This window comes from Elaeis guineensis, chromosome 12 (assembly GCF_000442705.2).
Source record: "Elaeis guineensis isolate ETL-2024a chromosome 12, EG11, whole genome shotgun sequence".
Taxonomy (NCBI): Eukaryota; Viridiplantae; Streptophyta; class Magnoliopsida; order Arecales; family Arecaceae; genus Elaeis; species Elaeis guineensis.
The window spans coordinates 89,018,229-89,028,522 of NC_026004.2; the positions used below are offsets into that span (position 1 = coordinate 89,018,229).

At 36.0% G+C, this 10,294-nt stretch overlaps 2 non-coding genes across 2 annotated transcripts; both read left to right on the top strand.

The window, feature by feature from the left end:
- The first annotated feature begins 350 nt into the window (after positions 1 to 350).
- Positions 351 to 457, top strand: LOC140853008 (small nucleolar RNA R71). Its single transcript, XR_012136085.1, has one exon. It is a non-coding gene; the product is annotated as a small nucleolar RNA R71 (small nucleolar RNA).
- Positions 458 to 8,918: 8,461 nt separating this feature from the next.
- On the top strand, positions 8,919 to 9,025 carry LOC140853009 (small nucleolar RNA R71). Its single transcript, XR_012136086.1, has one exon. It is a non-coding gene; the product is annotated as a small nucleolar RNA R71 (small nucleolar RNA).
- Positions 9,026 to 10,294: the final 1,269 nt, after the last annotated feature.

Genomic DNA, 10,294 nt, shown 5'->3' on the forward strand with positions numbered 1-10,294 from the left:
CAACTCATAATGATATGCACAACTAGACTAGGACTTTTATCTAATTGTGTCTCTCACTATTTTATTGAACTTCATAGCCCTCAAATATAAAAATCGAGAAACATACTAATATTTTTAGTGGGGTTGAGATCTCTATTCCTCACAAACACCTTGTGAATAGCACAACAAGCATCATGAGTTCAAGAATAGGTAACTCTTTACCAATTGTACTTTTATAATTCTCAATATCTTTCACTCTAGCTTCAGTAGTTTCTTTGTCCATAAATTGGCCTTGGCACATGGACTCTAGCATGGTTCTTGAGTTTGAATCTAACCCCTCATAGATGATCTGGCATAGTCTCCAAGTTTCTATTCCATGGTGTGGGCATTGGGTCAAAAGATTCTTGAAACGATCAAAGTACTTCCAAAATGATTCACCAGCTAGTTGGTAAAATTGATTTATTTCATTCCTAATCCTAGCTGTTTTATGATGGAGAAAATACTTTTTTAAAAATATTCTCACAAAGCCCTCCCAGGTAGTGACAGAATAGTTTGGCAGACTATAAAGCCACTTCTTAGCATTGTCCTTAAGGGCAAAGTTGATTAATCTAAGTTTGACCTCATCCTCTGTTAATTGCAGTTTCATGTTGCACATACCTCCTCAAATTCTCTAATAAATATATAAGCATCCTCTAATCCTGTGAATTTTGGAAGCATATTTATGATTTGAGGTTTGATTTCAAAATTGTTAGCTGTGGGTTGTGGCAACCTGATACAAGATGGTTGGATGGAGCCAACTGGATAACACAAATCCTTAAGGGTCATGGGTTGGATTGGTTCAGCCATTGGAACAACAGGAATTGACTCAATTCTAACTAGACGATCCGACACTCTTCTCCACACACGAGGTGTACGGTTCTCGATGTTTATACAATTTTTTTTTTTTTAATAAAATTTTTATGTATAAGGAAAAGAAAGAAAAGAGAAAAAGTTCTAAAGAGAAGATCCTAAGGAGTCCTAAATCTAAAGAAAAGTAACCAAATTAATTTAAATTTTAAATTTTTTTTTTTTTCAAACAAGTGAATCAATAAATTAAACTCAATCTATCCTAGGGTTAACCTAAATCTAGACAGCTCCTAACTGTTCCAAGATGACCCTTCAAACCTTCCAAGTGGAGATTGATCAACTAGTTAGCCAGGTAAGTATAAGAGGTGGGAGGTTCACTCATCGTTGCCTTTCTAGACACCAAACGAGTTGGCCAGGCCAGCAACTGAACCAATTTAACAAACCACTCAGGGACTTGCCTAGACACCAACTAATCAAACAACTCAAACTTGGTAGAACTCTTAGGGTTCCTTGTCCTATTGAGCTCGAATTCCTTAAGGTTGACGTCTAATTGATTTTAAGATTAAAAGTCTAGGTAATGCAATATGATGGATATGGTTTTTGGGCTAAGGAAGGGTAATGAAATCCCCACCTTATCTTGTTAATGGGTTGATGCCCTTAGATTAATTATGAAAATGCAAATACAAATAAACAAGATGACCAAGAATGTAAAAGATTTTAATTTAAATTTTTTTTTTATTTTGATATTTTACTTCACGATTATGAAATGTCTTTTGTTTTGTTTTATATATTTTTTTTTTTGTGATTAAGTAAATTCAAATGATTAGGTCTAAAAGCAAAAGTAATTAACTAAAAATAATAAAAAAGAAATTAGAAGCGTACCTGAGTTTTCCAGCAATCACCAACTAAATATAGAAACCTAAAGAAAAAAGAAAGAGAGTTATAACGCACGAAGAATAAATATTTGAAAACAATTTAAAACGCCAAATCCCCGGCAACGGCGCCAAAAACTTGATGTGCAAATCTTAAAATTTGTAAATAAAACCGCAAGCGCACGGTGTGCAGAGTAGCACGACCAGCGAGTACGGGTCGATCCCACAGAGACTTGGTTTTAAAAATGATTTTCAAATCTATGCTCAAGTGAGCTTTAACAAAAATCGAAAGTCGAAAGTTGTTTGCTAAAGACAATAAGACTAAGGATCTAGGGTTTTTGAATCCACTAGATCTAGATTAGGGAATTCTACCTAAAATTTTTCTTATTGATCCTAACGACTACTCCTCTTGTCTTTCCCAAGCATAGATTATGAAGGGACTAAGGCCCAACGATAACCCATCAAGATTCTTTACAGGGGAGTAGTAACTAGGATCCCTTAGGGTTTTCTCCTCCTATGCACTGAATCAAGCATGAACTATGAAGGGACTCTGACCCAACTGTAGTTCATCAAAAATTCTTGGCAAAAGAGGAAGAAAAAGAAACCCTAAGAAAAAGAAAGAACCCTATGTAAAATCTCTACTCATGATCTAGCTTCATCGCAAACCCTAGAAGGGATGCTTAGCTAGACATGATCTAAATCTACTTGCAAAATTTAAATACAAAAAATAAACTACCCTAATTTCATAAATTAAACTATCCTAATAAATTTAAACTGCATAATTTAAACTAACCTAATTGCATAAAATTAAATTGCATAAATTAAACTATCCTAATTGCAAGAAAAATAAATTGCATAATGTAAAGAGATGAAATTGCATAAAAATAAGATTTTATATATAAAAAAAATTTATTACAAAAACTTCAAAGCTCGAGGCTTGAAAAGAGAGCTAAAAACCCCACTATCTAGGGTTACAAGCTTGATCGGAAGGAAGAATACATAAAACAAGGCCTTTGGGGGCTTTTTATAGGCATTTGGGGGTTATAAGGTTTTCAAAACTTCCGATGTGGGACTAAGAGGTTTTAGGGGGTTTATGGTGCGCCGATGGGTCCATGGTCCATGCGCCTGTTGCTGTGGACCAGGCGGCTAACCAGATCACCAAATCAGTTGATTTTTGACCAATTTTGATCTGATTTGACTCGGGTTTGACCCAATTGAGTCTTCTTTCTTCATTCTTCAATTCCTGGGTCAATTTAACTCCGTTTTGCATAAAATTTGCGCCGTTGGAATCCTCTTTCCTTGTTCTTTCTATTGATGATCTCTTCTTCTGCAAAATATAATAACAAGTATCAATTTCTTAATAAAGTTAGATAATTTAGATATTAATTGATACTTTTTATGTCAATTTGTGACATAAATCACACCCCCCAACTTAATCATTGCTAGTCCCTTAGCAATGTACCAAAATAAGATCATATTCCAAAAAGATCCTTCCTTTGCAAATTAATTTAAGATCGAAATTCAAGAAGTTTTCTAGTATTACTAAGTAATGAGCTTTGAATTAGAATCGGTAGTCAGTCTACTTAGAAGCTTTCTTAGAGTACACTTAAAGTTTTATAGCACTTGTGTGAGTGATAACTAACTTAGTATTTCAGTATTAACTTGTACAGGCCAATTGTATCATTTTTCATAACTTAGTTCGATTAATTTTCTATACACCCCAGATTAAACAAAGAACTAAGGTAGCTTTCACACTGTTTTTTTTTTTTTTTTTTTTTTTTTTTTTTTTTTTTTGCTGAGCATCCTGGCCTTCCCACCACCGTTTGACGCGAATCTCAACACTTGACTTAGGTGAAGAGACCCGGTTACTAGGCTTAGGGCAATCCACATTTACTCTGTGTTTTGCATTTTATTTCAGGCAGGTAGCTCTTTCCTTAAATTCAAATTTCTTCAATTGGGGTGTAGAAAAAATTATCTAATTTAAATAATACTCAAATCCTTAATTGGCCTTACAATTAACACCTACTTTACCTTGTTAGTGTGCATGTGCAATTGGAAGTGCTAATAGTCTTTAAATGACCTAAGCCACCAAGAGTCTAACCAGCTAATCTTCTCCGTGACTCACTACATTAGCAAATACTTTCTAACTTACTCTTATTTCTTTTATAGATTAATTTATTTCATATATATATATATATATATTTTTATTTTTTTTTATTTTTTTTTTACATAATATATTAAATGCAAGAAATAACTCATAGTGGAAGGAAAAGGAAATGATAACACCTGATTTTGTTCAAGCTCTCCCCTCAACTTGACCGACATTGTCCCCAATGGAGTTTATCTAATTTATTTGTCCTAAGCAAACTGAAAACAAAGAAAGCATTAGAAATTAAATAAGCTGGTTACCTCCCAGAAGCGCTAAGTTTTATGTCTTCAGCCAGACCAAACCTCGAAGCAACTTAATCAGAATAAGTTGGTTCATAAAGAACCATGGCATCTTCAACAGTCTTGACAGGTAATTCCAAGAATGGTTTTAATCGTTGACCATTAACTTTAAAGATAACACCATTACTTGGGTTTTCAATCTCAACAGCTCCGTGTGAAAAAACTTCCTTTACTAAAAATGGTCCTGTCCATCTAGACCTAAGCTTTCCTGGAAACAGATGTAATCTAGAGTTATATAAGAGCACCTTTTGTCCGATATTGAAAGTTTTTCTTATAATTGATTGATCATGAAATGCTTTGGTTCGTTCCTTGTATATCCTTGCATTTTCATAGGCTTCATTTCTAAGTTCTTCTAATTCATTCAATTGAAGCTTCCTATGGTTTCCAGCATCGTTCAAATTTGTATTTAGTTGTTTGATGGCCCACATGGCTTTGTGTTCTATCTCAATAGGCAAGTGACATGGTTTACCAAACACAATCCTATAAGGAGACATTCCTAGATTGGTCTTGAAAGCGGTTCGGTATGCCCAAAGTGCATCAATTAATTTTAAAGACCAATCCTTTCTATTGGCATTAACAGTTTTTTCCAGGATCTGTTTGATTTGTCGGTTTGACACTTCAACTTGCCCACTAGTTTGAGGATGATATGGTGTGGCCAATTTGTGGGTGACATTATACTTTTTCATCAATGTTGCAAAAGGTCGGTTACAAAAATGGGTTCCCCGATCACTAATGATTGCCCTAGGAATACCGAAACGGGAGAGAATATTTTCTTTAAGAAACTTAATGACCATTTTGCTATCGGGTGTTCTACATGCAATTGCTTCTACCCATTTTGAAACATAATCAACTGCTACTAGAATATATTCATTTCCAAAGGAATTTGGAAATGGTCCCATGAAATCGATCCCCCAAACATCAAAAACTTCAACTACCAAGATTGGGTTGAGTGGCATCATGTGTCGCTTGGTGATTCGGCCCATTTTCTGACATTGAGCACAATTTTTACAATATTCGTGAGCATCCTTAAACAAATTGGGCCAATAAAAACCACATTGGAGAACCTTAGCAGCAGTTTTCTTAGACGCGAAGTGACCCCCACATGCTTGATCATGACAAAAAGATAAAATATTCATGACTTCGTTATCTGGGATACACCTTCTAATAATTTGATCAGGACATTGTTTAAAAAGATAAGGATCATCCCAAATGAAATACTTCACTTGGGCAAAGAATTTATATTTATCCTGCTTAGTCTAATGAGAAGGTATCTTGCCTATGGCTAAATAATTTACAATATCAGCAAACCAAGGTTCAGTAGACAAAGACATGAGTTGCTCATCTGGGAAAGATTCATTGATGGGTGGTTCACTAGATGGTGCAACTGGAATTCGGGACAAATGATCTGCTACAACGTTCTCAGTGCCTTTCTTGTCCCTAATTTCTAGGTCAAATTCTTGAAGGAGCAAAATCCATCTGATTAAACGTGCCTTGGCATCCTTCTTTGCTAGGAGATGTCTAATGGCTGAGTGATCGGTGTAAATAATGGTGTGGGTCCCAACCAAATAAGATCTAAATTTCTCTAAAGCAAAGACAACGGCAAGGAACTCCTTCTCAGTTGTGGTGTAGTTAAGCTGCGCATCATTTAAGGTTTTACTTGCATAATATATCACTCTAGGCAACTTATTTATTCGTTGACCTAAGATTGCGCCCACAACATGATCGGACGCATCACACATTAATTTAAATGGTTCAGACCAGATAGGAGGATGAATGATTGGAGCTGATACAAGTGCATTTTTTAGAAATTCAAAGGATTTCAAGCACTCATGAGTAAATTCAAATTTAGTATCCTTTGCCAAAAGATTAGTCAGTGGACGTGCTACTTTGCTAAAGTTGGCAATAAACCTTCTATAGAATCCAGCATGACCTAAAAATGAACGTATTTCTTTTACAGATTTAGGTGGTGGAAGACTTGCAATTAGATCTATTTTGGCCTTGTCCACTTCAATCCCCTTTTTAGAAATGACATGGCCAAGAACTATTCCCTGTTTGACCATAAACTGACATTTTTCCCAGTTGAGAACTAGGTGCTTCTCCTTACATCGTTCTAGAACTAATTGCAGGTGATTCAGACACTCGGAGAAGGTTAGACCAAAAACAGAAAAGTCATCCATAAAAATTTCTAGAAATCGTTCTATCATATCTGAAAATATGCTGATCATGCATCTCTGAAAGGTTGCCGGTGCATTACATAGTCCAAAGGGCATTCGTCTATAGGCAAAAGTACCAAATGGACAGGTGAATGTAGTCTTTTCTTGATCTTCAGCGGCTATGGGGATCTGGTTGTAACCGGAGTATCCATCAAGAAAACAGTAAAACTCTTGTCCGGCTAGTCTTTCCAACATTTGATCAATAAATGGCAAAGAAAAGTGATCTTTCCTTGTCGCAGCATTCAACTTTCTATAGTCTATACAGACCCTCCATCCCGTTTGGGTCCTAGTTGGGATAAGTTCGTTTGCATCATTTTGGACCACTGTTACCCCAGATTTCTTGGGTACTACTTGAACTGGGCTTACCCAAGAGCTATCAGAAATAGGATAAATTATTCCACTATCTAGGAGTTTCAGAATCTCCTTTTTAACTACATCCTTCATAACTGGATTAAGCCTTCTTTGGGCTTCTCTTGTTGGTTTAGCTTCTTCCTCTAAGTATATTCTATGTTGAACTATAGAAGGGCTTATTCCTTTGATATCTGCTATGGTCCAACCTATTGCTTCTTGATTTGCTTTTAGAACTGACACTAACTCCTCCTCTTGCTTGGGATCTAGGTCTGATGCAATAATTACAGGCAAAGTTTCTTTGGGTCCTAGATATGCATACTTGAGATGTTCTGGGAGGGGTTTCAGTTCTAAAATGGGTGCTTCCTCTATCGATGGTTTAGGTGATGATTTCACCATCTCAATGATTGGTTCAGTAGGAAGTGTCGATTCCTGATTAATCTGATTTTCTTTAAGTATTTCATTGACATCCTCAGACTCATGGATTAACCAGGGGTTAGACTCTAGGTCGACTTCATCATCACTAATGTCAATGGATTCATAAATACCATCTTGGACTACATTGACATCAGCATGAGAAGATGATTCCTGTTCTAAGTTAAAAACATTAAGCTCAATGGTCATATTCCCAAAGGATAACTTCGTTAGACCATTTCGACAATTGATTTCAGCATTGGCCGTAGCTAAGAATGGTCTTCCTAAAATGACAGGTATATGTCCTTTAGAATTCGCAACTGGCTCAGTCTCTAAAACAATAAAATCTACAGAGAAAATAAAATTTTCAACTTTTATCAGAACATCCTCGACCATTCCCTTAGGGATCCTGAGAGATCTATCGGCTAACTGTAATGTGATCCCAGTAGGTTGAAGTTTTTCTAATCCTAGTTGTTCATACACCGAATATGAAAGGATATTCACACTAGCTCCTAGATCTAGCAAGGCCTTTTTTATATTGGTTTCTCCAATAACACAAGAAATTGTTGGAGCTCCAGGGTCCTTATATTTAATTGGCACATGGCTAGATAGGTATGAACTGACACTTGCAGCCAAAAATGCTTTCTTTGGTACATTAGTGGTCCTTTTCCTAGTGCAGAGATCTTTTAAAAATTTGGCATAAGTTGGAACCTGATGGATTATATCTAAAAGAGGAATATTAACTTGGACTTGTTTAAATACCTCTAAAATTTTATCTAAATGTTCAGATTTATTGGATTTCAGTCTGTTTGGAAAAGGAGCTCTAGGACTTTTAAGTACTGGACTAGGTGAATTTTCAGTTTCTGGTGCTTGAGGTTGAAAGGTAGTAGTTTTAGAAGGTGACTCGGCAGATGAGTCATCTATATCATCAAGTGCAACTACCTTATTGTCTATTTGTTTTTCTGATCTTAAGGTATGAATGGCATTTACACCATTAACTTGGTTTCCTTGTTGGGGTCGTGGACCATTTTGGTTCCTAGGATTTGGCTCAGGTTGGCTAGGTAACCTACCATGTTCTCGTTCACTAATGGTCGAAGCCAGCTGACTTACTTGCATTTCCAGACGGGCTATAGCTTGGGTGTTATTATTTATGAGTTGACCCGTGGTTTGCATAAAGCTGGTATGTGTCTTCATCATGGCTTCTAGGCTTTTCTCTAAAGAGGTAATTTTCTTGTCATTATCATGGAAGCCTGGCGGGTTGTTCATTACTGGGTTGGACCTTAGATTTTGCTGATTGAAATTTGGATTGCCTACATTAAGATTCTGGGACCATGAGAAATTCGGATGATTCCTCCAACTTGGGTTATATGTGGGTGCATAAGGATTGTTCAATGGTCCTTGATAGGTGGCATTCACCTGTGCACACTCATTCGAGTAGGAACATTCTTCTAAGACATGGTCTGGTGCATTGCACCCTTTACACATGGGTGCAGATATTTGATTTACATTGGCTGGTCTCTGTAATTCTAAGGCTTCCAATCTACGTGTTAAGGTTGCAATCTTGGCCTCTGATGCTAAGGTTGGTTGAATTTGATGCATTCCTCCTCTTGAAGGTGTAGCTTTATCAGGTTCCCTAGTTGTTTCCCACTGTAAATTTTTCTCGGCTAGGTCTTCTAAGAATTGCCAAGCTTCAGTAGTTTCTTTGTCCATAAATTGACCTTGGCACATGGACTCTAGCATGGTTCTTGAGTTTGAATCTAACCCCTCATAGATGATCTGGCACAGTCTCCAAGTTTCTATTCCATGGTGTGGGCATTGGGTCAAAAGATTCTTGAAACGATCAAAGTACTTCCAAAATGATTCACCAGCTAGTTGGTAAAATTGATTTATTTCATTCCTAATCCTAGCTGTTTTATGATGGGGAAAATATTTTTTTAAAAATGTTCTCACAAAGCCCTCCCAGGTAGTGACAGAATAGTTTGGCAGACTATAAAGCCACTTCTTAGCATTGTCCTTAAGGGCAAAGTTGATTAATCTAAGTTTGACCTCATCCTCTGTTAATTGCAGTTTCATGGTTGCACATACCTCCTCAAATTCTCTAATAAATATATAAGCATCCTCTAATCCTGTGAATTTTGGAAGCATATTTATGATTTGAGGTTTGATTTCAAAATTGTTAGCTGTGGGTTGTGGCAACCTGATACAAGATGGTTGGATGGAGCCAACTGGATAACACAAATCCTTAAGGGTCATGGGTTGGATTGGTTCAGCCATTGGAACAACAGGAATTGACTCAATTCTAACTAGACCACCCGACACTCTTCTCCACACACGAAGTGTACGGTTCTCGATGTTTATACAATTTTTTTTTTTTAATAAAATTTTTATGTATAAGGAAAAGAAAGAAAAGAGAAAAAGTTCTAAAGAGAAGATCCTAAGGAGTCCTAAATCTAAAGAAAAGTAACCAAATTAATTTAAATTTTAAATTTTTTTTTTTTTTTCAAACAAGTGAATCAATAAATTAAACTCAATCTATCCTAGGGTTAACCTAAATCTAGACAGCTCCTAACTATTCCAAGATGACCCTTCAAACCTTCCAAGTGGAGATTAATCAACTAGTTAGCCAGGTAAGTATAAGAGGTGGGAGGTTCACTCATCGTTGCCTTTCTAGACACCAAACGAGTTGGCCAGGCCAGCAACTGAACCAATTTAACAAACCACCCTCAGGGATTTGCCTAGACACCAACTAATCAAACAACTCAAACTTGGTAGAACTCTTAGGGTTCCTTGTCCTATTGAGCTCGAATTCCTTAAGGTTGACGTCTAATTGATTTTAAGATTAAAAGTCTAGGTAATGCAATATGATGGAGATGGTTTTTGGGCTAAGGAAGGGTAATGAAATCCCCACCTTATCTTGTTAATGGGTTGATGCCCTTAGATTAATTATGAAAATGCAAATACAAATAAACAAGATGACCAAGAATGTAAAAGATTTTAATTTAGAATTTTTTTTATTTTGATATTTTACTTCACGATTATGAAATGTCTTTTGTTTTGTTTTATATTTTTTTTTTTTGTGATTAAGTAAATTCAAATGATTAGGTCTAAAAGCAAAAGTAATTAACTAAAAATAATAAAAGAGAAATTAGAAGCGTACCTGAGTTTTCCAGCAAT